General features: G+C 47.5%; 1 protein-coding gene across 2 annotated transcripts in view; it reads right to left on the reverse strand.

Moving 5' to 3' along the window:
• SRRM2 (serine/arginine repetitive matrix 2) overlaps positions 1–26,804 on the reverse strand; it is a 225,768-nt gene that overhangs the window by 151,435 nt on the left and 47,529 nt on the right. Inside the window, exon 2 of one of the 2 annotated variants that reach the window (XM_029606781.1) lies at positions 21,105–21,203. The exons of the other annotated variant lie outside the window; for it this stretch is intronic. The gene's annotated coding sequence lies outside the window, so the exon portion shown is untranslated. The remainder of the gene's footprint in view (positions 1–21,104; positions 21,204–26,804) is intronic. 2 annotated transcript variants of the gene reach the window in all.

Here is a 26,804-nt window from a genome sequence, read left to right on the forward strand (position 1 = left end):
GGGGATATAGCCGGAACGGGCACGTTTGGAAGCTTGGATAATACCTCTGGGTTGCAGAAGATTGCTCCAATGGTGAGGGGCCATGGACAAGACAGTCATGTGTTGCTCTTTCAGTTGCGAGACAGTCTCATGAATCTTGTCTTCAAAAAGGTTGTCCCCCTTGCATGGCATGTCTGCTAACTTCTCATGCACGTCTTCCTGGATGGAGCTGGCCCTTAGCCAGGTCGTCTGACAAACCACTATGGCAGAAGCTGATACACATGTCGACATTTCAAACAACTCGTAGATGGTGTGGAGGATGTAGCATAGCCCCTCTTCTATGTCCAGTATCTGTTGGGGCAGTCTGGTGCTGGAGGTGCCCTCCTCAGAGGCTTGATGGACTACAGGCATTTATAAAGAAAGATAATGTATAATATAAAACTGGTGTTGAATCTACATTCAGCATGGCGGATTGGAAGGCCCTTTTTCCAAAGTCATCTAGATAATGAGTGTCCTTACCAGGAGGTGGGTTAGAGTGAAGTCTGATCTTTTTCACGGCCGACTCTACTACGATGGAGGAACGTAGGAGCTGAACTTCACTGTAGTATGGTGATATCCTCATCCTAAATTTGAGATCAATCTTTCTGGAGGAGGCCGGATGCGAGAAAGGGGACTCCCAGGTTTTCTCCAGAACCGCATCTAGCACAGTGTAGGAAGGCAGCACTGTCAGTTCAGCTGGCAACTCTAAAATTAACATGCCTAGAACTTTGGTCCTAGGGTCTGGCACCTTCCTAGTCTCTACGTTGAGATGCGTCCCCACCTTCTCTATGAACTTAGAGTAGGAGAGATTTTCAGCGGTGAGGATGACTGTGAAAGCTCCTCCAGTGGGTTGGATGGGAATCCGGTGGACGAACCTGGAGAGCTGCAGGGTGAGACCTCTGAACATGAACTCAGCTGAGGGGAGAATTGCGGCTGGGGCATCATCTCTGCCCATGGAACGAGCTCCTGTGGAGGGTATTCGTCCCCCGGGAGGCCTTCTTCCGAAGAGGGACTTGCAGGTGGATGCTTCTGTCTGCACGACTCCAGGGATAAAAAGGTTAGTCAGAACTGCGGAAATAATGCGACATCACTTGAACAGCCAAACAACCATCAGCGGAAGTTGATGGAATCACAGACTTTACATGCTTCTTCCCTCTACTTGGGATAGATCTTCGCCTTGAGGATGTTCGAGGCACTGCGGCTATTAGTATAGCAGAATTTGGTCTGCAGGGATGGTGAGTCAGAGACTCCACTTCCTGTGGAGGCTTAGGATGCTTGGCGAGAGGCTCTTGCAGCTGGGGTGACATCCTCCTGCGCTTAGACATGGATGAGATGGAATAGTCCCGGCATGAGGAGACAGAGGAGGCCTGAGTCAGGATAGTCAGAGAGGGTCTACATCCGAAAACCCCATTTTGCGAGCTCCTCAGGACTGAAGACAATTTGAGGGTCTTGCGGTTTCTTATGGTCGGGTCCCGGTGCTCCACTGCTTTGGAGCAGATAGATGTGCCCCTTGCATAGAGTGTGCTGCAGGGCGATGCTTCAAATGGTAGGCCTGCGTCAACACACGGTCTACCCAGCCCTGCCTTGATGTGCGTGGTTTTGGGGATGCAAACATCATTTTGTAGTGCTTTGCCAGCTTGTTGCGTCATGCATCCAGACGTCAGTCTCCAGATGCATCCTTTGGTTGTGTAGGCTTCGGCGCCTGAGTTGATGCAAGTGTCTATTCCCTCCGATGGGGTGTGTCAAGCTTAGTGCGCTTCACTGCCTGTGCCGGCTTCGAAGCCTTTGTGCTGTCGATTTGATGACACTCCCAGGCCCAGACCACTGACATCTTCCAATGCCCCATTCCTTGGCAGGTCCTGGAGCGGGGAGCGCACTGTGGTAGCAAGCACTGTTTAGCTCTTGGTGGCCTTTGTACTCTGTGGTCCCAGTGAGAATGCCCTCCTGTGCCTCTCTGGGCGGTCCGACTTAGGGCACAGGGTGGCGTGCGATGAATGACGCTCTGACACCGGGGCGTAGGAGCCATTACCCCCTTCTCTGAGGTGAGCTGCCTCTGGGCCCGGGTCGACATACAACCACAGTCGCAGCATGTCAATTGGTTGTGCTCAGGAACCAGACAGATATAACAAGTTATGTATATCAGTGATGGACATAACTTACTGCACTGACAGTACTTAAAGCCATGTGGTTTGGGGGCCATATTAGAACTGAAAAGTGCTTTTGGTGCTCTTCTTAAATGAAGAAACTGAGAAGGAGAAAAATGCTCCGAGTGCGGATGGCAGCGCAGAAGAATAAAAGGACTGAGAAGAAGATGGCACACGATTGTGCGGGAAGACATGCACAGCCACATACAGCAAAGCTCTGTGCTATCTAGGAGAAGATCCGCCTCAAGGGGCACCAATGATGTCTCAGACAGCATGGCTAATTCAGCCCTATCGATGGGAAAAATAACCCTTGCTGTAGTTACACGATGTTAGGTTCCATATTAGGAGCTACCACCCAGGAAAAAGATCTAGGCATCATAATGGATAATACTTTGGAATCGTTGGTTCAGTGTGCTGCAGCAGTCAAAAAAGCAAACAGAATGTTAGGAATTATTAGGAAGGGAATGGTTAATAAAACAGAAAATGTCATAATGCCTCTATATCGCTTCATGGTGAGACTGCACCTTGAATACTGTGTACAATTCTGGTCACAGCATCTCAAAAAAGATATAGTTGCGATGGAGAAGGTACAGAGAAGGGCAACCAAAATGATAAAGGGGTTGAACAGCTCCCCTATGAGGAAAGGCTGAAGAGGTTAGGGCTGTCCAGCTTGGAGAAGAGACGGCTGAGGGGGGATAAGATAGAGGTCTTTAAAATCATAAGAGGTCTTGAACGAGTAGATGTGAATCGGTTATTTACACTTTCGAATAATAGAAGGACTAGGGGGCATTCCATGAAGTTAGCAAGTAGCACATTTAAAACTAATCAGAGAAAATTCTTTTTCACTCAATGCACAATAAAGCTCTGGAATTTGTTGCCAGAGGATGTGGTTAGTGCAGTTAGTGTAGCTGGGTTCAAAAAAAGGTTTGGATAAGTTCTTGGAGGAGAAGTCCATTAACGGCTATTAATCAAGTTTATTTAGGGAATAGCCACTGCTATTAATTGCATCAGTAGCATGGTATCTTCTCAGTGTTTGGGTAATTGCCAGGTTTTTGTGGCCTGGTTTGGCCTCTCTGTTGGACACAGGATGCTGGGCTTGATGGACCCTTGGTCTGACCCAGCATGGCAATATCTTATGTTCTTATCACAAAGTTCCTCATGAGAAGCTTCTAGGAAAAGTAAAAAGTCATGGGATAAGTGGCGATGTCCTTTCGTCGATTACAAACTGGTTAAAAGACAGGAAACAGAGTAGGATTAAATGGTCAGTTTTCTCAGTGAAAATGTGTAAACGGTGGAGTACCTCAGAGACCTGTACTTGGACCGGTGGTTTTCAACAGATTTATAAACAATCTGGAAAGGAATACGACGAGTGAAGTAATCAGATTTGCAGATGATATAAAAATACTCAAAGTAGATAAATCACAAGTGGATTATGATAAATTGCAGGAGAACCTTGTGAGACTGGAAGATTGTGCATCAAAATGGCAGATACAATTTAATGTGGACAATTGCAAGGTGATGCATATAGAGAAAATAATCCATGCTGTAGTTACACAACTGGGCCGATACAGTAAAGCGCGGCCACAGTTACCCTGTTTCTAACCCGCTTTGGACGCGCAAGGCGAACCCGCGTATCCGGTTTTACACGTCTTTACCGCTTGCCGAAATGGACGCGTATCTGTCTCCACCCGCCGCATGTATATATGTTAATGATTGATTTAGCTATTCCCTTCGATACATCTGAGGTGTTTGGGTCCCTGTTAGGGAAGTTCTTGGTTAGGCAAGACATGTCTCGAGGCATCCAAGCCGGGTCAGGAGGATCTTGTGCTTCCTGCAGGGGTTGAGCCTGGGGCGTAGCTGGGGCTGATTGCACCTGAACGAAGGCTTGCAGCCCTTGGAATATTTCCAACCAGGAGAAGGTCCCTGGGTCCATGTTAATCCCAGGGGGAGTTGGAGTAGGGGCCCCAGTGCTGCCCTCTTGTGGGGGAAGCCATCTCGGAGATGCTTTAGTAGTTCCAGAATCATCTCCTGACAGTAAGGGGACCAGGGCTTTGGTTCCCCCTTGGGCTTCTTCGCAATGTTGACACAGGCAGGACTCCAATTCAGGCTGCGTGGCTCTTATGTGGCAGGCTGTGCAAAGAGAGTGCCTTCTGGCCTTCTTGGGTACTGGTGCCATGGTTTCTGTGTGTTTGCGCGCGTGCAGTTGTAAACGCGGCTGTGTGCTCAGTTGTGCTCGCCAGGTGCACTCGCTTGTGCGCGCAAATTAGATGCATAGGCCGCCCAGCCAGCTCCACGTGTTCCGCCGGCGAGAAGGGAAGATGTCGCAGACGACCCCCCCGCACGTAACATGGCACTCAGAGGGTCTCCACTTGTGTGGGCCCTTGCACCGGATCAAGGCCTAGCCTAACCAAGGCTGCTCAACCCGATCGGTGCTCCCTTCTAACCTCGCCAGGATGGATTTGGTACAGCAATCCGTGCTGTGGAGACCGGAGACCTTAATTTAAAGATTTTTTTCTTACCTGGTCTCAGCGCTTACTGATCATGTGCTGGACGGTCTTCAGCTGCAGGGGGAAAGGGAATTACCTTCACCGCCGTGCTCATTTCTGCACCCGCTGCCTTTCAGCCACACTGGGTGGCAAAGTCCACGCTGGGAACCAGCTACCGGACCAAGGCACACCTGAGGGATATTGGAGATCAACCTCAGGAATTCTCGACTGGGGGAGGGAACCTTAGGTATCACCGCAGGACAGCGGGGCTCGATCTTCCTTAAGGTAAATTTTGTTTCTTCTTTGCTGTAATTCTTAACACTCTTCTAGTGTGTGGGATAGTGTCCACATCTGCTAGGAGACGGAGAGATACTGAAGACCTGAGGTTACTGCAGGGGTATATCTACAGTGAAGTCAGCTTTGAAATCTGACTCCGTCTCCCATCTGCTAGCAGAAGAGCACAATACCCATTGGTCTTGAGTCCATCTGGCTACACGTTAGGAAATACAGTATTATAAAAACTGTCTCGCCAACAGACTGACAACATAATGAAGGAAAAATGAGACAGTGGTGGTGAACAGTGCCTTTTCGAGCTCAAGACACCTACATTAAAAATGTTGTGTGGCACACGGAGCAGGCAGTGTGGACATGAAGAGGACTTACAGAAACATAAGCAGTAAAAGACCATATAGCTTATTTAGTCTGCCCATTTACACCAACCTCTCAGCTATACAATCCCTACCATTCCAGAAGACGAGCTAAGGAAACAGTGAAAACCCTGCTAGTCTCTCTTCCAAATTTTAAAACAAAAGGAGAGAGGTGGGCAGAGGCACATATTCCTAAATGTGTTGGTGGTAACTGGAGGATACTTGTGGGGGAGGGTGGTTAAGCGTGAAAGCTATCAGATGGTCAGAGAGGAGAAGAACAGACTGAGAACGAGAGTGCAGTTTCAGACAAGAATTGGTCAAGGTTTGATTCTACTAGTACTTCATATTAACATGCTACTGCAATCATTCAGAAGACACAAATTATGTCTGATATGGCAACTGAGGCCTTATCTAGATCAACATGTATTCTGATTGGTAATGAAAACTCTAGTAGGTAGACTCATGGACTATTATGAAGCCTGAATTGTGAGTTTACCATCTAAAAGTTCCTGCAGGTTACAAAATACTAGAGATGTGAATAAAAAAAATGTTCAGCTTGGTTCATTCATTGGGCTTGCTTGGCTCAGTGATTCATTTCAAAGTAAAAAAAATGTACTGTTTTTTCATATCATTCAATTTCTCATTTCCCATTAAAGTCAATGAAGGAGGAAGTGCATAACTTGCAGGCAGGCATCAGTAACAGAGGAAAGAGCACTCTAAGACATCAAGCGTTGCATAAGAATATAAGATTTGCCATACTAGGTCAGTATAAAGATCCATCAAGTCCAGTATCCTGTTTCCAACAGGTCACAAGTACATACCTGGCAGGACCCCAAAATGTCTGTCTTTATTAAAATCTATAAATCGCCTATGAACAAGATCACCAGGCGATTTACAAGGGAAAACATAATACTAAAAACACATTATATCAATAAACAAAATTGAACATATATAACAAAAGAACAAGAGAACAGTACAATCTATAGTGTATCTGAGAAAAAATCCTCAATTAATACCAAACAAGTGAATGCTTGCTTAAACAAAAATGTTTAAGGGCCATAGATTCCATGCTGCTTATCTCAGGGATAAAAGGAAAATTGGTTTTTACCTTCTAATTTTTGCTCCTGGAATACCATAGATCAATCCACACAAGTGGGTTTTGCATCCCTGTCAGCAGATGGAGGCAAAGAATAAAAAAAACTTTTCAGGCACTACTATATAATAGTCCCTCAGTCTTCACCTGTTCGATCCAAAAAAACTGGAGAAATTACTTACCTGATAATTTCGTTTTCCTTAGTGTAGACAGATGGACTCAGGACCAATGGGTATAGTGTATTCCTGATAGCAGTTGGAGACGGATCAGATTTCAATCTGATGTCAGCCCCTAGTACATATACCCCTGCATAAAGTGCAGCTCTTAATATTCTCCTCGAAAAGCATTGCAGATATATGTGTGACTGACTAATTTGATTAATTTGAATAACTTCATAACTTGGTTAAACTTTATAACTTGATTAACTTGAACTGGTTGGAACAACTATAGCTGGAGACCGCCAGTGTACTCAACCGGAAAGCATAGACACCCAGTAGGGTGGGTGCCCTAGGTGAATGAAAACATGGCTTACCCTTGAATCATTCAAAATTCCATGCGTAACGGCAGCCAAGGGAGGGATGCTGAGTCCATCTGTCTACACTAAGGAAAACAAAATTATCAGATAAGAAATTTCTCCATTTCCTAGCGTGTAGCAGGTGGACTCATGACCAATGGGATGTATAAAAGCTACTCCCGAACCGGGTGGGAGGCTGCCCGTGACCCACTTAATACTGCCTTTGCAAATGCAGTGTCCTCCCGAGCCTGAACATCCAGATGGTAGAATCTGGAGAAGGTGTGGATGGAGGACCATGTCGCCGCCCTGCAGATCTTGGCGGGTGACAGCATTTTGGTTTCTGCCCAGGATACTGCCTGGGCTCTGGTAAAATGGGCCTTGACCTGTAAAGGCGGAGGCTTGCCTGCTTCTACATATGCCGCCTTGATGACTTCCTTGATCCAGTGGGCTATGGTTGCCCACGAGGCCGCTTCACCTTGTCTCTTCCCGCTGTAAAGGACGAAGAGGTGGTCCGTTTTTCGTACGGGTTCCGACATTTCCAAATATCTGGATAGGAGTCTGCCTATATTGAGGTGGAGTAGACTATGAGCTTTTTCCGAATTCTTCAAGTCATCCAGCTATGGTAGCGAGATGGTTTGGTTAAGATGGAAGTGTGATACCACCTTGGGAAGAAACGAAGGGATCATGCGTAGCTGGATGGCTCCCGGGGTGAGCCTGAGGAATGGCTCACAGCAGGACAGTGCTTGTAGTTCTGAGATGCGGCGGGCTGAGCAAACTGCCAGCAGAAAGGCTGTCATTAAAGTTAACAAAAGGAGGGACAGACCTCGGCGGGGTCTGAAGGAGGTTCCTGCTAGGAAATCCAGGACCAGATTGAGATTCCACAGAGGTACCGGCCACTTTAGTGGTGGACGGATGTGTTTGACTCCTTTCAGGAAATGTGACACGTCCGGGTGAGAAGCTATGCTGTCGCCCCCGCTCTTGGGGCCATAGCATGACAATGCGGCCACCTGTACCTTGATAGAGTTGAGGGACAACCCCTTCTGTAGCAATTCCAGGATTACGGGAACTTTAGTTGAGCGTAGCTTGATGTTGTGGTCTTCGCACCAGACTTCAAAAACTCTCCAAATCCTTATGTACGTTAGAGATGTGAAGAACTTGCGCGCTCGGAGCAGGGTGTCGATTACAGCCCCCGAGTATCCGCTCTCTCTCAGGCGAGCCTTCTCAATGGCCAGGCCGTAAGAGAGAATTGAGCTGGAGGATTGGTCCTTGCTGAAGCAGGGCTCTGTGTGGAGGCAGTGGTAGAGGGTTCCCTGCCAGTAGTCTTCTCATGTCGGCATACCACGGTCTTCTTGGCCAGTCCGGGGCCACCAGAAGTACTAGTCCCCTGTGCAGCTGTACCTTGTGAATGATTGCACCCAGTAGGGGCCAAGGTGGGAAAGCGTATAATAGGGTCCCCTGTGGCCAGGTCTCTACCAGGGCATCGATCCCCTGGGACTGAGGTTCCCACCTGCGGCTGAAGTACCTGGGCGTTGGACTGGTTTGCCAGAAGGTCCATGTCTGGTGTCCCCCACCGGTTCACTATCATTTGGAACGCTGCGGACGACAGCTTCCATTCTCCTGGGTCTAGACTTTCCCTGCTGAGGTAGTCCGCCATGATGTTGTCTTTCCCGGCGATGTGGACGGCCGAGATCTCTGGGAGGCTTACTTCCGCCCACGTCATTGGGGGGTCTATCGCCAGAGACACCTGTTGGCTTCTGGTTCCCCCCTGCCGGTTGATGTAGGCCACTGTTGTGGCGTTGTCTGACATTACTCTGACCGCTTTGTCTCTGAGTCTGTGGGCGAAGCGTAGGCAGGCTAGTCTGACTGCCCGCGTTTCTAGGCGGTTGATGTTCCATCCCGACTCTTCTGCGTTCCACTGCCCTTGGGCAGTTAATTCCTTGCAGTGAGCTCCCCATCCTCGGAGGCTGGCGTCTGTGGTGAGCAGGGTCCAGGTTGGGGAGGATAGTCTTGTTCCCTGGCTCAGGTGGCTGGCCAGTAGCCACCACCGTAGCTGGGTCCGAATCCTACCCGGGAGTGATAGAGGTACGGCGTAGTTCTGAGACAGAGGATTCCATCGTGATAGAAGTGAGCGCTGCAGGGGTCTCATGTGAGCTCGCGCCCATGGTACTACTTCCAGTGTGAATGCCATCAGCCCGAGGACTTGTAGGTAATCCCATGCTGTGGGGCGAGGTTCACTCAACAGGCTTTGTAACTGGTTCCACAGCTTTGATCTCCTTGTGGGAGTCAGGTTGACCTTGTCTTCTTTGGTGTTGAATCGGACTCCTAGGTACTCTAGAGACTGTGAGGGCTGCAGACAACTTTTGTTTGTGTTGACCACCCATCCTAGGCTCTCCAGTAGAATTTTGACTCTGTTGGTTGCTTGGCGGTTTTCCTCTGGGGATTTCGCCCTGATCAGCTAATCGTCTAAGTAAGGATGTACAAGGATTCCTTCCTTCCTCAATGTTGCCGCCACCACCACTATGATCTTGGTGAACGTCCGGGGTGCTGTGGCTAACCTGAAGGGTAGTGCCCGGAACTGGTAGTGACGGTCCAGGATTTTGAAGCATAGATAGCACTGGTGTTCCTGATGAATTGGGATGTGTAGGTAGGCCTCCGAAAGATCCAGGGATGTGAGAAACTCTCCCGGTTGCATCGCCCTTATTACGGAGCGTAGGGTTTCCATGCGGAAGCGTGGAATCCTCAGGTGGCGGTTGACCGACTTGAGGTCCAGGATGGGCCTGAACGTCCCCTCTTTCTTGGGGACGATAAAATTAATGGAATAATGCCCAGTATTTATTTCTTGTGGAGGCACTGGGTTATGGCAGTGGGCCAGTAGTCTGGTTAGTGTAGCTTCCACTGCTACCCTCTTGGCGAGGTCGTGGCAGGGGGACCTCCACGAACTTGTCCGGAGGGGTTCGTAGAAAATCCAGATAGTACCCCTCCCGAATGATGGCTAGGACCCACTTGTCCGAAGTTATCTCGACCCATCTGTGGTAGAATAGGGCTAGTCTGCCCCCTATGGCTTCTTCCCTTGGACGGGTCGGCTGAATCTCATTGTGGGGTACGGCTGGGGCCTGTACTAGAGCTGGTTCCCCTCTTGTTGTGCTTGGTCTGAAAGGACTGGTTCCTGCCCGTAGGGCAGGGCGCTTGATAGTTGTTTCTGTATGGATTGAAGTGCTGTGAACTTCTGCCCCTGGAGGGCCGGGGGAAGGGTCACTGGTTCCTCCTTGTCCTGTCCTCCAGTAGGCGCGGCAATGAGGACTCGCCCCATTTGTTGGCCAGTTTCTCTAGCTCGCTGCCGAAGAGGAGGGATCCTTTGAAGGGCATCCTTGTGAGGTGAGTTTTGGAAGATGCGTTGGCCGACCAGCTTCGGAGCCAGAGTTGCCTCCTGGCAGCCAACCCAGATGACACTCCTCTGGCTGCCGTGCGCACCAGATCTGAAGCAGCGTCCGCAAGGAATGACACTGCTAGTTCCATGACTTCTCCAGGGGTGTTGCTCCTGGTCTGAGATAAGCAGGCACGTGTCACTACGGTGCAGCAGGCTGCAATTTGTAGCGACATAGAGGCTACGACAAAAGACTGTTTAAGGATGGATTCCAGACGCCGGTCATGTGCATCTTTGAGCATTGCTCCTCCTTCCACTGGGATAGTAGTGCGCTTCGAGACCGCGCAGACCATGGCATCAACTCTTGGGCATGTGAGAAGATCTTTGGCCGCCGTAGCTCGTCCCCCTTTGAATGTGGACTCTGGAGCACTCCATTCCAGGTCAATTAGCTGCTGGACGGCTTGTAACAGTAGGAAATGGTGGGAGGTCTGGTGGAGGCCCTTGAGTAGGGGATTCGGCTTTGGCCCCCCCGAAGCATCTGGGCCCAGAATAGCGAGCTCCCTCAGGCTGTGGGTGACCAGGTCAGGGAGCTCGTCCTTGGTGAAAAAGCGTCTCATGGTTTGGTGAGGCTCTGTCCTCGGTGGGAGTTCCCCCTCTTCTAGGGGCTCTGCTTCCTCTTCAGAGTCGTCCGTGTCCCCATAGGTGGGGCTCCTGGGCGGTGGAAGCCTTTGTTTAGGCCTCGAGGGGTCCGGGGCATAAAAGGTCCTCTGGCGGAGGATGTGGCTGGTCAGCTAGGGGTTCCGTTTGCATGTGAACAAAGGTGTGTAAGCCCTTTGAAGAACTCCACCCATGAGATAGACACTGGATCCAAGCTGAGGGGCGTTGGGTCCCTGGAGTCCCCGTTTGTGGGGGTGTCCCTCTGGGATTTGCCAGGTCCGGGGTACCCACTGAAGAGCTATTATTTGGCCCTGAGTGGGACTGGCCCTGGGCTGGATCTCCCAAGGCCTCCTCGCACTGAGCGCACAGGGCGCTGGCCTCCTCGCTTTGTGCGGCTCTGATATGGCATGCTGGGCAGAGACCTTGAGCCTTTCTCTCTGTTTCTGGTGGTGCCATGGTTGTAGGCGCGTAAACCCTTATGCGCTCCGGCGCGTCTAGATGTGAGTGTGGGTTGTGCGCGCAGTTGTGCGCCCAAGTCGTGGTTATGTGCTTAGACCAGTAGGCGCGCGGCGCGCGTATATCTTGTGCGCGTGGCCCTTGTGCGTTTAACGTAAGCGCACAAGGAATATGTGCATGTAAGTTTATGCACACATGTAATTTGTGCGCCTAAGTAAACTTGTGCGCTCGGCCCGAGTTACGAGCGGAGTGGCGAATAGGGCCAAAATGGCGACTACCTCGGAGGTAGACTCTTGGATCTAACCGGGGTCTGGCCCTGCTAGGGCGGATCAACCCGGTGGCACTGGTCCCGGCCGGGATTGGGGGCTAGGTCCTTGCCCCGATTCGGCTGCCGCACCGAGGCTCACCTCCGAGGGACCATGGAAATCACCGAGGGAAATCTCAAATGGGGGTGGGACCCAAGGGTATCACCGCAGGAGAGTGGGGCTCGTCTTCAGAGGTAGGTTTAGTCTTCAAATTTGGGTTTTCTTCTTGAAATGGTTCTAACGCTGCGAGAGCGTGCAGTTAGTCCCCAACTGCTATGGAGCCAGAAAATACTGAAGAGCTGCACTTCCTGCAGGGGTATATGTACTAGGGGCTGTCGTCCGATTGAAATCTGATCAGTCTCCAACTGCTATCAGGAGTACACTATACCCATTGGTCCTGAGTCCATCTGCTACACGTTAGGAAACCAAAAGTTGGAACCCCCTCTCTTACATACAAGTCTCTTTACAATTTGCAATCCTAACTGATTAACATATGTATAACCTTTGTAAGTCTGCATTTGAACAAAACTGCATGAGCAACATCCAGGAACGATGAAAAACCAAGGATATGGGCTTCTGGACTGATCTGTGGTATTTCAGGGATGAAAATTAGCAGATAAGAAACAATTTCTCTTTCCTATTCATATCTCAGATCAGACCAGACAAGTGGGAAGTATCCAAACTCCTCTAACACTGAGCAGGCACCCAAAAGACCCACATGCAACACACTTTCCCCAAAAGCGGCCTCTTCTGGCGCATAAACATCCAAATGGTAATGTTTGGTAAAAGTGCGACATGAAGACCATGTTGTCACCCAACAAGTCTCCTGCAGAGATATGAGCTGACACTCCACTCATAAGGTTGCCTGCGCCCTAGTAGAATGTGCACACAACTCATCCAGGACTGGTCAACCCTTACAGAGATAGGCCGAAAATATTGCATCCTTCAACCATCATGCAATCATTCTTTTGGAAGCTACTCTTCCCTTCTTCACTCCACTGAACAAGACAAAGATGATCTGATTGCCGAAAAGCATTCATCACCTTAAGATATCGCAACAGAACCTGCCGAACATCCAATAAGTGAAGCTCCTTCGTATGCGGCATATTGGACATCAAGTGCGGGAAAGCTGGCAGCTCCACTGTCTGGTTGAGATGAAATGAGGAAATGACCTTCAGTAAGAAGGAAGGTAATGTACACCGATAGCCTATCATCCAAAAGCCATAGAAAGTGGTCTCTACACAAAGCTTGAAGCTCCGAAAATCTGCCTAGTCGAAAATGGTCTTCAGGATGAGATCTTTCAAATTTGCCTCTCTCAGCAGTTCAAAGGGAGGTCCACAAAGAACTCAAAGAACCAAATTAAGGTTACACAATGGACACATCCTCTGGACCAGCAGGTGCAAGTGCTTCGCCCCTTCAGAAAACACAAGACATCCAGATGAGACACCAGTGGTCTCCCCTGTAGCTTTCCTTGAAGACAACCTAAGACTGCCACCTATACTCTAAGCGAATTACAGGCCAGCCCCTTCACTAAGGGGCTGAGGAACATCCACCTGCAATGGCTCCAGCCTGTTCTCCAAACACCACAACAAACACTCTCCAAATCCAGATATAAGGAAAAGAAATTGAAGGCCTCCTAGTTTGAAGTAAAGTCACAATCACCTTGGAAGCGAAACAGTCGCCTCTCAAAAGCCAAGCAGGCAGACTAAAGCCATCTGCCCGCTCTGAAAAGATGAGCCCCTGTCGCAACAGCCAGTCCTGCAAAGCTCGGTTGGCACCACGACAATCACCCTGCCTGGATGATGTTCGAGGAACATGTAGAGCAGAAGATTTGCCAGCCACTGTTTAACCAAAGTGTCAATTCCCTCAGAGTCGACCTCCTTCCGGCAGCTGAAAAACCAATCCGCCTTATCATTCCCTCAAGCTGCCATGAGGTCCAGCTGCAACCTGCACCACCTGGCCTGGATAAGGGCAAAGACCTCCACCAACCAATGCCCCGGATCCAGCTGCTGCCTACTGAGATAATTTGCCTGCATTATGTCCACTCTGGCCATGTGAGATGTACTATTCCTGTTAGATGTTTCTCCACCCAGATGAACCTCTTGATCCACCAGATGACTCATGTATGCCACAGTCGCGCTGTCTGCCCCTGAATCTGTGAAAGGCAAGAAATGCCTTGCAAACTACCTTTGTTTTCAACCAGTTGATCGACCAGGACACTTCCACTGGCGTTCTCGGACCTTGGGCAGTCCGTCCATGACAGACTTCCCCCCCAACCTCTAAGGCTGGCATCCGTGGTTACTACCACCCAATCCAGAATCTCCAGGTCCACCCCTTTCTCCAAATTGGGATGCGACAGCCACCACAAGAGACTAGACCTGGAGTCCCCCTGAAGTGGCAAAGGAAGCTGAAATTCCTCAGACAGCAGACTACAACAGGACAAAAGCACCCTCTTGAGCAGTTGCATGTCAGCAAATGCCCAAGGAACCAATTCCAGCAAAGAAGCAATAGAACCCAGGACCTGCAAATAGTCCCAGACTTTGGGAACCGAAACAGCAAAAATCAAAGCACCTGATCCTGCAACTTGAGCACCCACACCGAGGTAAGAAACACCATGCCTATAAGAGTTTCAAACAAACCCCCAGATACTCCAACAACTGGGACGGTTCCAGGTGACTTTTAGCCAGGTTCATCACCCAACCCAACTCCATAGCAGCTCTATGAAGCATCAAATTGAACTATGACACCATAACCCCAAACTTTGTCCGAATGAGCCAGTCATTCAGCAATGGTTGCACCAGAATCCCTTCCCTCCTCAGTGCCGCTGTCACTACAACCATCACTTTTGTGAAAGTCTGTGGTGCTGTCGCTAATCTGAAGGGAAGAGCCCGAAACTGAAAATGCTCTTCTAGCACCATGAACTGCAGGAATCTCTGATGGTCAGACAGCCTGGAAATGAGTAGATAGGCCTCTGTCAAATCCAACAATGCCAGAAACTCTCCCTTGCAAACTGCTGCTATCACTGTCTGCAGCATCTCCATACAAAAGTGCGCCTCTGACAGCACCACATTGACCTCCTACAGATCGAGAATGAGCCGAAAAGTCCCCTCCTTTTTGGGAACAACGAAATACACTGAGTATCTTCCTAGTTCCTGTTTTTGAGAGGGAACCGGAACAACTTCATTCAGGTACTGCAGCCACTGTAATGTTGTTCCCCACCACCTCTTATTTGACACAGAAAGCGCAACAGGAGACCATATAGGCTTCTCTGGGTGTGAAAATTCTAAGGCGCAGCAGTCTCTTATCACCTCCAGAACCCATTAGTCTGGTGTGATCCTGGTCCACTCCTCGTAAAATAGGAGTAAGTCTTCCCACTAATGGCTTCCAAGGAGGAGTAGACCAGCCTGCCTTACCTCCTCTGGCCCCCCTAGCTGGAGCAGCACAGGAAGGTCTACACGTCCCCCCAAAAGGATTGCTGCCTTCCCGAGCACTGCTTATGAGTTGTAGCCGTAGAACTCCTATTGGAGCGACAGCTCATCATGTCTTGAAAACAAGAGCGCAACGTAAAAGTCTTCTTGCTTGTCTTATCTTCGGGCAACTTGTTCCCTTTCGACTCCAACTGCTTCATCAGCTGTTCCAGATCCTCTCTGAACAGCAGCTTTCCTTTAAAAGGGAGGTTACACAGCTGCACTTTACACCACACATCCACTGACCAATTCTGCAACCACAGGAGTCTTCGCGCTGCTACCATAGAAACCATATTCCTGGCAGATGTCTGGACCATGGCTTATAGAGCATCCACCATTAAGCCACTCCCACTTCCAACTAGACCAGTGGTTCTCAACCCTGTCCTGGGGACCCCCCCAGCCAGTTGGGTTTTCAGGATATCCACAATGAATATGCATGAGGGAAAATTTGCATACACTGCCTCCATAACATGCACATTTTCTCTCATGTATATTCATTGTGGATATCCTGAAAACCCGACTGGCTGGGGGGGTCCCCAGGACAGGGTTGAGAACCACTGAACTAGACGGACTGTCTGGAATCAGTCGCAGCCCCCGACTCCTTCTCCTGTGCCTTCTGCACCCAGTAAAAACAGACTCGCTGCATCAAGCTACCACAGACTGCCACACGAAGGATTAAAGCTGAGACCTCAAAACAGCCTCTTCAATACAACCTCCAAATTCCAATTCCGGGCATCCTTCAACGTGGCCGATCCTCCCATAGGGATGATGGTCGTCTTGGTCACTGCTGACCCCACCGCACCTACCTTTGGAAGCTTTCAACATTCCGAGGTCTGTTCCGGCAAGGGATACAACTTAGCCATAGCCCTAGCTACTTTAAGGGATGTAAAGAAAGAGATAGATCCGAAGGTTCTTATAAGTTGTTTATTAGTAAAACAGTAGGCCTGACTTTCGCCCATATGGGTGCCTTGTGATGTGAGATTTTTATGTGATTTTTAATGTTTTAATTATGAAGTGCTATATATTTATTTGATATTAATGTAATTGTTTTAATTATTGTTCCATTGATTGCTTCTTTCTGTAGCCCCTGAAGCAGCCCCCATATGGGCGAATCTCAGGCCAACAGTCTGGCATCTACTGGGCAACTGTTTTACTACTAAACAACTTAGAAGGACCTTCGGATCTATCTCTTTCTTTACATCCCTCACAGCTTTGTTAGACCGCCTTCCTCTCTGCTTTTTGGGCTCCTAGCTACTTTAAGGCCCGCATTAGGAAATTCCCACTCCTGGTTGACCAAATTCTTCACTTTCTTTGGTAAAGGAAAAGTTACGTGGCCCATGTAGTCCATCCAGGACAGGGTTCACTCCTTCACTGTCCGAATCTTCTTGCGTGACCTTGATCCCCAGCTCTTCCAACACCTGCATTTCTTCATTTCCTCCTTACGGAACAATCTCACCACCTCCGCGACACGGATATCCTCAGCATCAGGCATGGTATCCGCCGTTGTGTCCACAGGATCCTTGTCCAGATCAACCCCCAGACCCTCTTGTAGACTACCTGCAGCTTCTGCTTCATCCAATGTGTCATCACCTGAGGGACGTCTCAGAAGACAAAGAATTCCCCCTGAGCTCAACTGTCTAGCCGCCTTAGGCCTTTTAACCGAACACTGGGACTGCTGAGAGGCAGAACGCTTAGATCCTGCTTCCCTTTTTGCAAAACTGGCTTTATGGAGGACAAAATCCACAGAGAAGTCCTCAGTATACCACTGGACTCTTGATCCAGCACTGCATCATCAGTCTCTCCCCCTCTTTCCCTGTCCTCCACAGAGTGCTGATCCACCAGAGAAAGAGGGGGGGGGGGGGGGGAAAGAGTCCCTCAGTTCCCTTGCAAAAACCTGCCTTCTACCACATGGAGGCAACATGGCTGCCGCCTCATCTGATTCCCCCCCCCCCCAAGGGTCTGCATGATACCGGAGAAACGGGTACAGCCACCAACATGGAGGTCCCTTCCCCTCCCAAGGCTGTACTGATGCATGATCGCCTCACACCACAGCCCCGACTCAGCTTCCTGCGCTCAGCGGGTGGTACCATGCTGCTGCGGGTCAGTGGGTAAAACATCCTGTGCACCGCCAAAGGAAGCCCCAGCCAGCGCACTGAATAGCTCAGCTGCTGCCTGGCACCCAGTACAGCAACTGAGTTACTGCACTGGGTGCCTGCTCACCCATGCCTCTGGCCTTCCAGAGCACAATCAGCCCTGCTGTCTAGCTCCTCTCCTTTTATTTTTATTTTTTTTAAGAGACAGCGACAACAAGGTAAGTCAAGAAAAGAATACTTCCCTGCTTCTGGATGCTGTTATTTGATGGCAAGAATATAGACGGAGCAAGGGAATCAGGACCTTTGGCTTTCCCTCCCTCTGAAAGATGAGGGCCTAGCCAGAACAGGGATATCCAATTCCCCCCGCTAGCCCTACTCTACCAGAGGAATGGCCCACAAAGGAACCTAACACCTGGAGGAGCCACACTTCTTAATAAATCTTTTCTCCTTTTTTTTTTTTTTTTTTTAAAGTTCAAAACTCCAGACTGCAGGATTGCACCTTTAGCATCTGCTAGAGACAGAAATACTGAGGGATTGCAGATGGCACTCTTATATAGCAATGCCTGAAGAGTTTTTATTCTCTGTCTCCATCTGCTGGTAAGGATGCAAAACGCACTTGTCTGGACTGATCTGAGGTATAAACAGGAACAGTAGATTTTCCCTAAGTTCATCTTAACAATGGTTTATGGACTTTTCTTTCAAGAACTTGTCCAAAGTATTTTTAAACTTAGCTACACTAACAGCTTTTATCACATTCTCAGACAATGAATTCCAGAAAAAAAATTTCTATTTGTCTTAAATGTATTACCTTGTAGCTTCAGTTTGTGACTACTAGTCTTTGTACTTTTAAGAGAGAGTAAACAACTGATTTGCATTTATCTGTTCCATTCCACTCAGTATTTTACAGACTTCTATCACATCTCTCCTCAACAGACTCTTCAAGTTAAATGGATCAATAACAGAAGCATTATGATATTCCCTATTCCTTTCCTAATAATTCCTAGTATTCTATTTCCTCTCTTGGCTGCTGCTACACATTGAGTAGAGGGTTTCAACATATTATCCACAATGATGCCTAGTCCCTTTTTCCTGGATGGTGATTCCCAATATGGAACCTTGCATTGTGTAGCTATAATTTGAGTTCCTCTTGTCTATGTGCATCACTTTACACTTTTCCACATTAAATGTCTTCTTGTGATTAAAAAACTGAATAATTTTGTATCATCAGCAGGTTTGATAAACTCACTAGTGCCTATCACTAGGTCATTTATAAATGTGTTATAAAGCACTGTTTCCAATACAGATCCTTGGGGCACTCCACTATTCACTTTTCACCATTGAGAAAATTGACCATCTAGCCCTACTCTCTGCTTTCTATCTTTCCACCAGTTCTCAATCCACATTAGATAATTGCCTCCTAGCTCATTACTTTTTGATTTCTTCAAGTCTCATGAGGTATTTTGCCAAACATGTCCTGAAAATTCAGACACTTATCAGCTGGTTCACCTTTATCCACATCTTCAAAAAACGTAGAAGATTGATGCAAGTGAAACTAGCTCCAGACCCAGCTTGAGCATATCTGCTTGCTATCAGCGAGAGCCCTTCTGGTTCATCTGCAGGGTAGTACCAATCCCACCACAGCCCAAAGATTCACACATGGGGACAGACTGCTGAGGCCGTGAGTTTGGCGGGTTCACCCTCATCTTAGGCTATCCATGGTCTGGCCCACCAGATACAGCAACAGATCAGCTAAACCAGATAATGGTTTTACTTCAAGGTTTGGCAGTGTGTATGGATACTCTGTAGCCAGAATGCATGCACCTGCAACTCCAATTCCACCGCTGCCAGCCCCACTCCGAATGACTACGACCTATGCCATACCTGGCTCTGCCACCCAGGTACAATGGGGATACCCTGAACCTGCTAAGGCTTCATTAACCAGTCCCTGATGCACTTTGAGCTGCAAGCAGCAAGCTTCCCGTTAGATTGGTCCAAAGCAACCTTCATCCTTTCCCCGTCAGCCAGTGCCGCCCTAGCCTGGGCATCATCCCTTTGGTAAAGGAACAAACCCCTCACAGGGAACCAGCCAAATTCCTGACAGTTCGCCTAGTCTTCAATGAGCCTGGATGCTCTTCCTCTATGGCCACAGAGCTATTCTGCATGAAGCAAGATAACAGAATGGTTGGAATGTACACAATCTATTTTAGAGCCCTCACATCTGAGCTCCGATGGAATCAGAGCTTAATGGCCATTATTTGGCAAAGCCTTAATGATTGCATCAAAGACAAGCTTGATGCAAGAGATGTGCCACCAGGCCTGGACAACCTCATCATTTTCTGTATCAAAGTAAGTTCCAGGAGCGAGCACGAGAGAAATTCCCTTCGATGGTAAACTAGCTCCTAGGTTCCAGTGACCTCTGCTGTCTCCTGCCAAGGAACTTACAGCACCCACTACATGCAGCTTGGGAGAGCCACACTATCTCAGTTTGTGCCTGTATTGTGCCAGTCAAAAAGTACTATGCTACATGCTGCCCAGAAAAAAAATAAAAAAATAAAAAAAAAAATCAGGAAATGCCCAAGCCTAGGGCTGGTTGGAGATGCAGCCCTAGTTCATCCTCTTTCTTCCTCCTTTCCACAAATGCTGACATCTTACTCTGAGATGTTCACCACCAAGGCCTTCCTGGACTCAAGGAGTAGCATGAAGCTCCAGTGAAGATGCTTTGGTGTAATTCTACAACTTGTCATTGGTTCTGTTAGAGCCTCTTGTGGAAATCTCCTTAGTCTTTTAGGGAGCCACTACCAGGCAATTTGGCAATAACTACTACACCCCCGACCCTGCAGATTGGAGCACTACATCAGAAACAGATTACTTTCCTTGTCTTGCCCAAAGATGTGAACCTTATTCTGGGGTTGCCATGGTTGATCAAACAATTCCCCATTATCAATTGGGAAGCTCGTAAATGTTTGTGATGGGGACCCAACTGCCATCATGGCTGTTTCTGTCCAGTACCATCACCACCGACTGCTGCTCTGAATGCCATCTCAGTACCTCTCCAGGAGTACTGAGATGGCCACCATACTCCCGTGGGCCTATACTGTGTTCAGTAAGCAACAAGCTGAAAAATGAGTGCCTCATAGGTGCTACAACCTCCTGCTGGGCAAGACTCCAGCCAGAGGTCATGTCTATCCTCTGTCCATAAGACACAAGCCACGTCTAGCTAGGAAACTTAGAACACTGCTTCATTCTACAGTATTCATCACCAGCAGGTGCTGAATTTTTCTTTATAAGGAGGGAAAAAAAAGACTGGTCTCTACAACCACACGTAGATTACCACAGTCTCAAAACCACTACTCAAAGGAACAGCTACCCATTGCCCTTAATTTCAGAGTAATTTGATAGACTCCAGGGTGTCAAGACCTTCACTAAGCTCAATCTCTGAGGTGCTTACAACCTCATTCAAATACACGAGGGGGATGAGTAGAAGACTGTATTTATGCCCTAGCAGTCTTCCAGCACATGGTCAACAAAATCTTCCAGGATCTCCTGCAGTTATTTGTACTTGTCTTTCTTGATGACATCTTTATTTTCTACCGCTTGCTACCTCAGCACAATCAGCAAGTGAAAACCATATTACCAAGGCCAGCGATAGCCAAATTCTTAAATTATAAGCAGGAAGAAATACTGCGGCAGTTATCGCTTGACTAGGTACCTGGAATTTGAAGGATACTGTACTGCTCTTCCCTGATTTTTCAGTAGCCGTGTCTACCCGACAGAAGGCTTTTTCCCCAATCTGTTCCAAATTGATAGAACAGCAAATTCAATTTGTTCTCCAGCTTCCTGCAAAACTGAAAGTAACTTACCATAATGCAATGCATTTCGAGTCTTGTCACCGAAGCACAAGCCTTTTTCAATACTAGGCTGGAATATCCTGATAAACAATCTGAGCTTGAATTGGGGACCTAATCAGAGAAGGAAGATGTTAAATTTTGGCTGAAGTACATATTGAAAGCCTGGTATTCGCATCTATTGAGTAGTCTGCTCATTTCCTTTTTTCGTTTCTTCCGCTATTTCACTAATGATAGTTTGCTAACAAACATTACTAATGTTCTGCCATAGGACAACTTGGTGTTGGCCATTTTGCAGGCAACTAGAGAGCTAGAGCTATCTAGATATTTGGACAAGGCTAGAGTTTTCTCTCCCTATAATTTTTTTTCTCTTTTTCATCTATTTAGGGCTTTTTTGGGGAGTGGAACCCTAGTACATGTTATGCATTCCTAAGGCTGTTTGAGCTTGCTTGGATTCTGGTTCTTATGGTTTTGTGGGAAAGGTTTTGGAGGTAAGGGGTGGGATTGGTTTCTGCAAAGCCACATGACAGTGAAGAAGTATTACTACTGGGATTTCACTAAATGTAAAAAATATGTTCTTTCAGTTTGCTAAATTCTTGGAATGTTGGTGGGCTTGGGTCAGTAATCAAATGCTATAAAATCTTACATGTCGTACAAAGGTGCAGAAACATATTGCCATGATACAGGAGATGTACCTCAATGACATAGAACAAACTGCGAAGACCGTGAGTAGGCAAGGTTTTCTCTTCATAAATCAGGTACCAGGAAGGCGGGAGTGACACTTTTAGGGAAAAATGTACCTTTTTTAGAATCTAAAGTAATCACAGATACTGATGGGAGATATTTGGTAGTTGAGGGTAGTTTGGGCAAAATAGTATTATTTTGTGCAACCAGCTCAATTATTGCTATCCTATACTAATACAATTCACAGTCCTACATAGATTATATTTGGGTGTGCAGAGATGTTTTATCTAGGAGGCTAAAACAGGTCCCCTTGTCTCTGAACATGCGCTGGTATGGATAGATTTGGATGGCTGTCTGGATGGAACTAGTGGATCTTGGCAGTTTTCCAAACATTTCTATAAATATTTAGCCTTTTGTGAATACTTGGCTAAACAGTGATTTAACAATACTAGACACCAGCCCATACCTATATTATTTTGGGAGCCTGTCAAGACTGTACTACACAGGGATATTATCTTCTATACTGTGGCAAAGAAAAAGGTGATCTCAGCTATATTAGTTTTGAAGGAGCAACTTTGCCTTGATAAAAAGAGCTATTATTGCTTCCCCAGTGGAGAACACAAAACTAGGTTTGTTGCCACACAAACTGATCTAAATTCTTTACTTCTCCAGAGAGGGCAAAGAAGGGTATAATGTATTATAAATGCAAATTCTACCAATTTGGCAATAAGCTCGGCAGGTCCCTTGCTAATCTGACTAAAGATCTGACGGGTTCAAAATTTGTTTTAGCAGTTAGCTTCATGAATGGATATTCATGAATGGATATTTCCACAGCATTTACAGAGTATTACCAGACCTTGTATACTGCTGCTCCAGGAACTGTGCAAGATATATTTAAAACTACTTGCAATTTGCTAGTCTTCCTAATATAACGGCATACTAATTAGTGCACCTTTATCAACCTCTGCAGTTGCAAGAGATTTAGCGGGAGATCCAAGCAGCTAAATTGTTAAAAGCCCCTGGGCTGGATGGATTCTCTGCTGAATTTTAGAAATTGTTGGTTCAAAACATTTCTTTCCCCCTATTGCAGATGTTTGAACATTTACCTGATCTGGGGCATTTTCCTTTAGCACCTAATAGGGAAGTCATTTCGGCCTCTAACATCCAGACTCACCACTTCACTAGGGAGTTCCATCGTCTTTTTCCCCATAAGCCTAAGCCAAGGGGCTTGGAGAGGGGGTGTACTGAAACACTATACCAATCACGGAACAGCCCCACAGCCCAGCTTCACTCACCCAGATGTTGACTACATTCCCATACACATGTGTGACTGCTTCCTTCTTAAGGGCTCCACGGCAGGAACGTGTTCACAGCACCCACTGACATCATGGACGGCTCAGTATTTACACCACAACCGTCCCACTTACCAGAGCCTCAGCAAGAGGGCTCCTGCCAAGTTATCTGTCTGCTCCTACCTAGTCCCTGTGCCTATTTCCTAGCTTACGCCAGTCCTTGCCCTGCTCCTTGTTTTCTGCTTCTCGCTCCCCTATCTGATCTCTTGTGTTTGACTTCTATCTGGATCTTGACTATGCCTGTATGCTGTCTGTTCTTACCGCTGCCTGGATCCTGACTTGTCCGACAGCCAAGTGCTTTGACTATTACCTGTATCCTGGCCATACCAGAGTGCCGTTTGCCTCTGCTATACTGTCACCACCTGACTATTCCCCGACTGTTCACCCCATTAATAACCGCCACCAAGCAGGTCACCACTCTTAACAATACACATGGGGATTACTAATCTTAACCAATAAGCCTAGATGCTTTTGACGCAACTGTTCTCTGTTTAGACAGTATGGGGGGAAAAGGGGGAATTAGATTCGGAGGACAACCAACACGGGCCTCCCCAACTTATGGTCTGGGGTACTGATACACAGACATAAGGGAAAAAGCACAGGACTGCTTCTACACCCAAGTTCAAAAGCAAAGCATATCAAGCAGCATTGTCTGAATTTTCAAGAAGGCTCCTCACCCAATAAAAATGCTGCTTTGTTCACATATAAGGCTTAGGGGTAATCTGCATGCACTGGCAGTTACTACCCTTAACAGAAACATGGGGGTAACCTGCACAGAGCAGCAGTTGCTACCATACGAAACCTGGTGGGCAGACTAGATGGACCATTTGGTCTTTTTCTGCCATCAGTTCTATGTTACTATGGTCTCCTGCCTAAGTTCTCAGAACTCAAGGGCTCAACCTGTGAGGGAAGAGACTGGTACAGGTAAAGCCTAGTTCTAGTCCAAACTGAGCATGTCTGTCCCCTCTTGGCATGCGCCCTGCTGGCTCAGTAGCAGGGCTGTACCAATCCTGTCACAGCCCATGGACTCACACTCTGCGACACTTGTCCAAAACTTTTTTAAACCCAGCTACACTAGCAGTTTTTACATCCTTCAGCAATGAAATCCAGATTTTAATTATCCGTTGAATAAAAAAGTATTTCCTTCTATTTGTCTTAAATGCATAACCCGGTAACATTGCATGTTCCCCTTGTCTTTGTACCAATTTGTGTTAGCAGAATTGCTTATCTGTAATAGGTGTTCTCAGCGGACAACAGAATGTTAGTCCTCACATATGGGTGACATCATCAGATGGAACCTGGCATAGAAATTTGAAAGTTCTAGAATCTTTGAGATCAAGCATGCCCTAGTGAGCATGTGTAGCTGTAGGCAGAGTCCCTCTATCCCTAATATAGCTAATACATGGAGAAACCAGCCCCCAGGGGAGGTGGGTGGGTTTTGTAAAGACTAACATCTTGCTGTCCTCCGAGAACACCTGTTACAGGTAAGCAACTCTCTCTCCTAGGCAAGTAGGATGGTAGTCATCACACATGGGCGAATACCAAGCTAAAGGCTTTCCGAGTAGGACAAAGCGGGAAACCGCACCATGCTGAAAGCAGTGCCCCTCTCCCTTTTGCCAGTGAGGCAGCCGACCCACAAGGGGTCTAGGCAGGAAAAAGATTTGGATTCTACAAAGAGAAAAGACTAATACACATAACCCCAATGCGTAGCAGGGAGTCTGAGGTAGGGGAGTGATGAGAGTGCCAAACAAGAATCATACTCTGCATCACAGAAAACATTACTAGCAGGGTTTCGGATCAGTAAACCACGACGACTGTATGTCTAGAACTCTGGATACAGGAAAAATTCCAGAGATGTAACCAAGAGAAGGACCCATGGATGAAGATCGCACAGTTTACTTCGGTGTTACAAGACAACTGAAAGACCAACTGGGGCTCAAAAACTCCCCAGAAAGAAATTGCAGTCCACTGACATCCAAAGGACAGAATGTCTCTGCAGAAGTGTGCTCATCTTTGGCCAATAGGCATGATGAGCAGAAAAACCCAAGTAATGCTTGGAAGAATAATCAGCAACAATAGCAGGGTCTGTGACAAACTCTACATGCCAAGCACCAGACATAGCTGACCAGCAAGACAGCAACAAGAGTTTCACAGGATTAAAGACAATCCCTGAATGAGATCGCTAGCCCAAACTCACGAACAGGGAGATACGTTAGGACTGAAGCTCACCTACACTGCACCCTGTCAAGGGCAGGGCTATCCATCCTGTGCACAGGATAGTCCAAGTGAGCAGGAAGGCACTTTGGGCAACCTAGTGAAGTGAGAAAAGCGAAAGGCAGTATTGGCGAAAACATAGGGAAAAAGTGGTGTATCTTTTCCTGCAGATATACACTGAGATATACCACAGATACCTTAGTTTTTCTCCCCCTCCCCCCGAAATTCCAAATGGAAGTCAGACAGAGCAAAGAACAGAAGGAGGCAGGCTGCTGACTGCCGGGGTAAACATAAGACACTAGATTGTATATCAACCTCAAGCAAATAATTCACTGCTGATTCCAGTAGAGAGTTACCCACAGAGATAGAGCCCTCAGCCTGCTTGGAACAGATGAAACAGAGTGAATTCCACTGGGAAGAAATGAGAAATTACTATTTACAAATAATTTCCTTTTCCTTAATCCAGACAGATGGAGTGTTTCTGGATTTCCTAGCACCCAGACAGATGGATTCAGGATGAGTGGGTTAAGCATCTCTACCAGCAGATGGAGACAGAGTAAACAGAAGTCACAGTATATATACTCCTGCAGTAACATCAGCCTGCCACTATTTTCTTCAAAAGCCAACTGTGGACAGACTAGCAAAAAACCTGATTAAAAAAACAGATAATTTCAGTACTCAACCAACAGGAAACACTGAATTCAGGCAAAGAATGTATAAACATCAATCTAGGGAGTGGATTAACCCTTTCCAGTAACCCTTGGAATACGTGGCCAATCAGGAGGATCATAACACAATCATTCAACAGCCAAGGGCAGGAAGCCAAATCCATCTGTCTGGATTAAGGAAAAGGAAATTATCAGGTAAGTAGTAATTTTTCATTTCCTAGCACCCAGACAGATGGATTCAGTTCCAGTGGGATGTACCCAAGCTACTCCCGAATAGGGTGGAAGGCTGCCCAGGATCCAGTCAAAACCGCACATGCAAAGGCTGCATCCTCCTGGGCCTGCACATCCAGACGATAATACCTGGAAAAGGTGTGTAAGGACCACCATGTCACAGCTAGGCAAATGTTGACAGGAAACAACAATCTAATCTCCACTAATGACACTACCTGAGCCCTAGAGGAATGAGCCCTAACCTAAGTAACCAACGGCTTTTTGCAGTCACACACGCAGCAGTGATACCTCCTTAATCCAGTGAGCTATCATAGTATGTGAAGCTGGCTAGCCCTGTTTACCTCCACCATGAAGGACAGACAGACAAGCCATCTTTCGGAAAGGTTTAGAAACTTCCAGAAACCTCACAACATCTCTTGACATCAAAGGGACGCAACATGATAATAGAGTGAAAATCTGAAACCAATTTTGGCAAAAAAGGAATAGTATACAGCTGTACTGTCCCTGGAGTCACCCGAAGGAACGGCTCCCGGCAAGACAAGGTCTGCAGCTTGGAAATTCAACAC

The sequence above is a fragment of the Rhinatrema bivittatum genome, chromosome 6 (genome assembly GCF_901001135.1).
Source record: "Rhinatrema bivittatum chromosome 6, aRhiBiv1.1, whole genome shotgun sequence".
NCBI lineage: Eukaryota > Metazoa > Chordata > Amphibia > Gymnophiona > Rhinatrematidae > Rhinatrema > Rhinatrema bivittatum.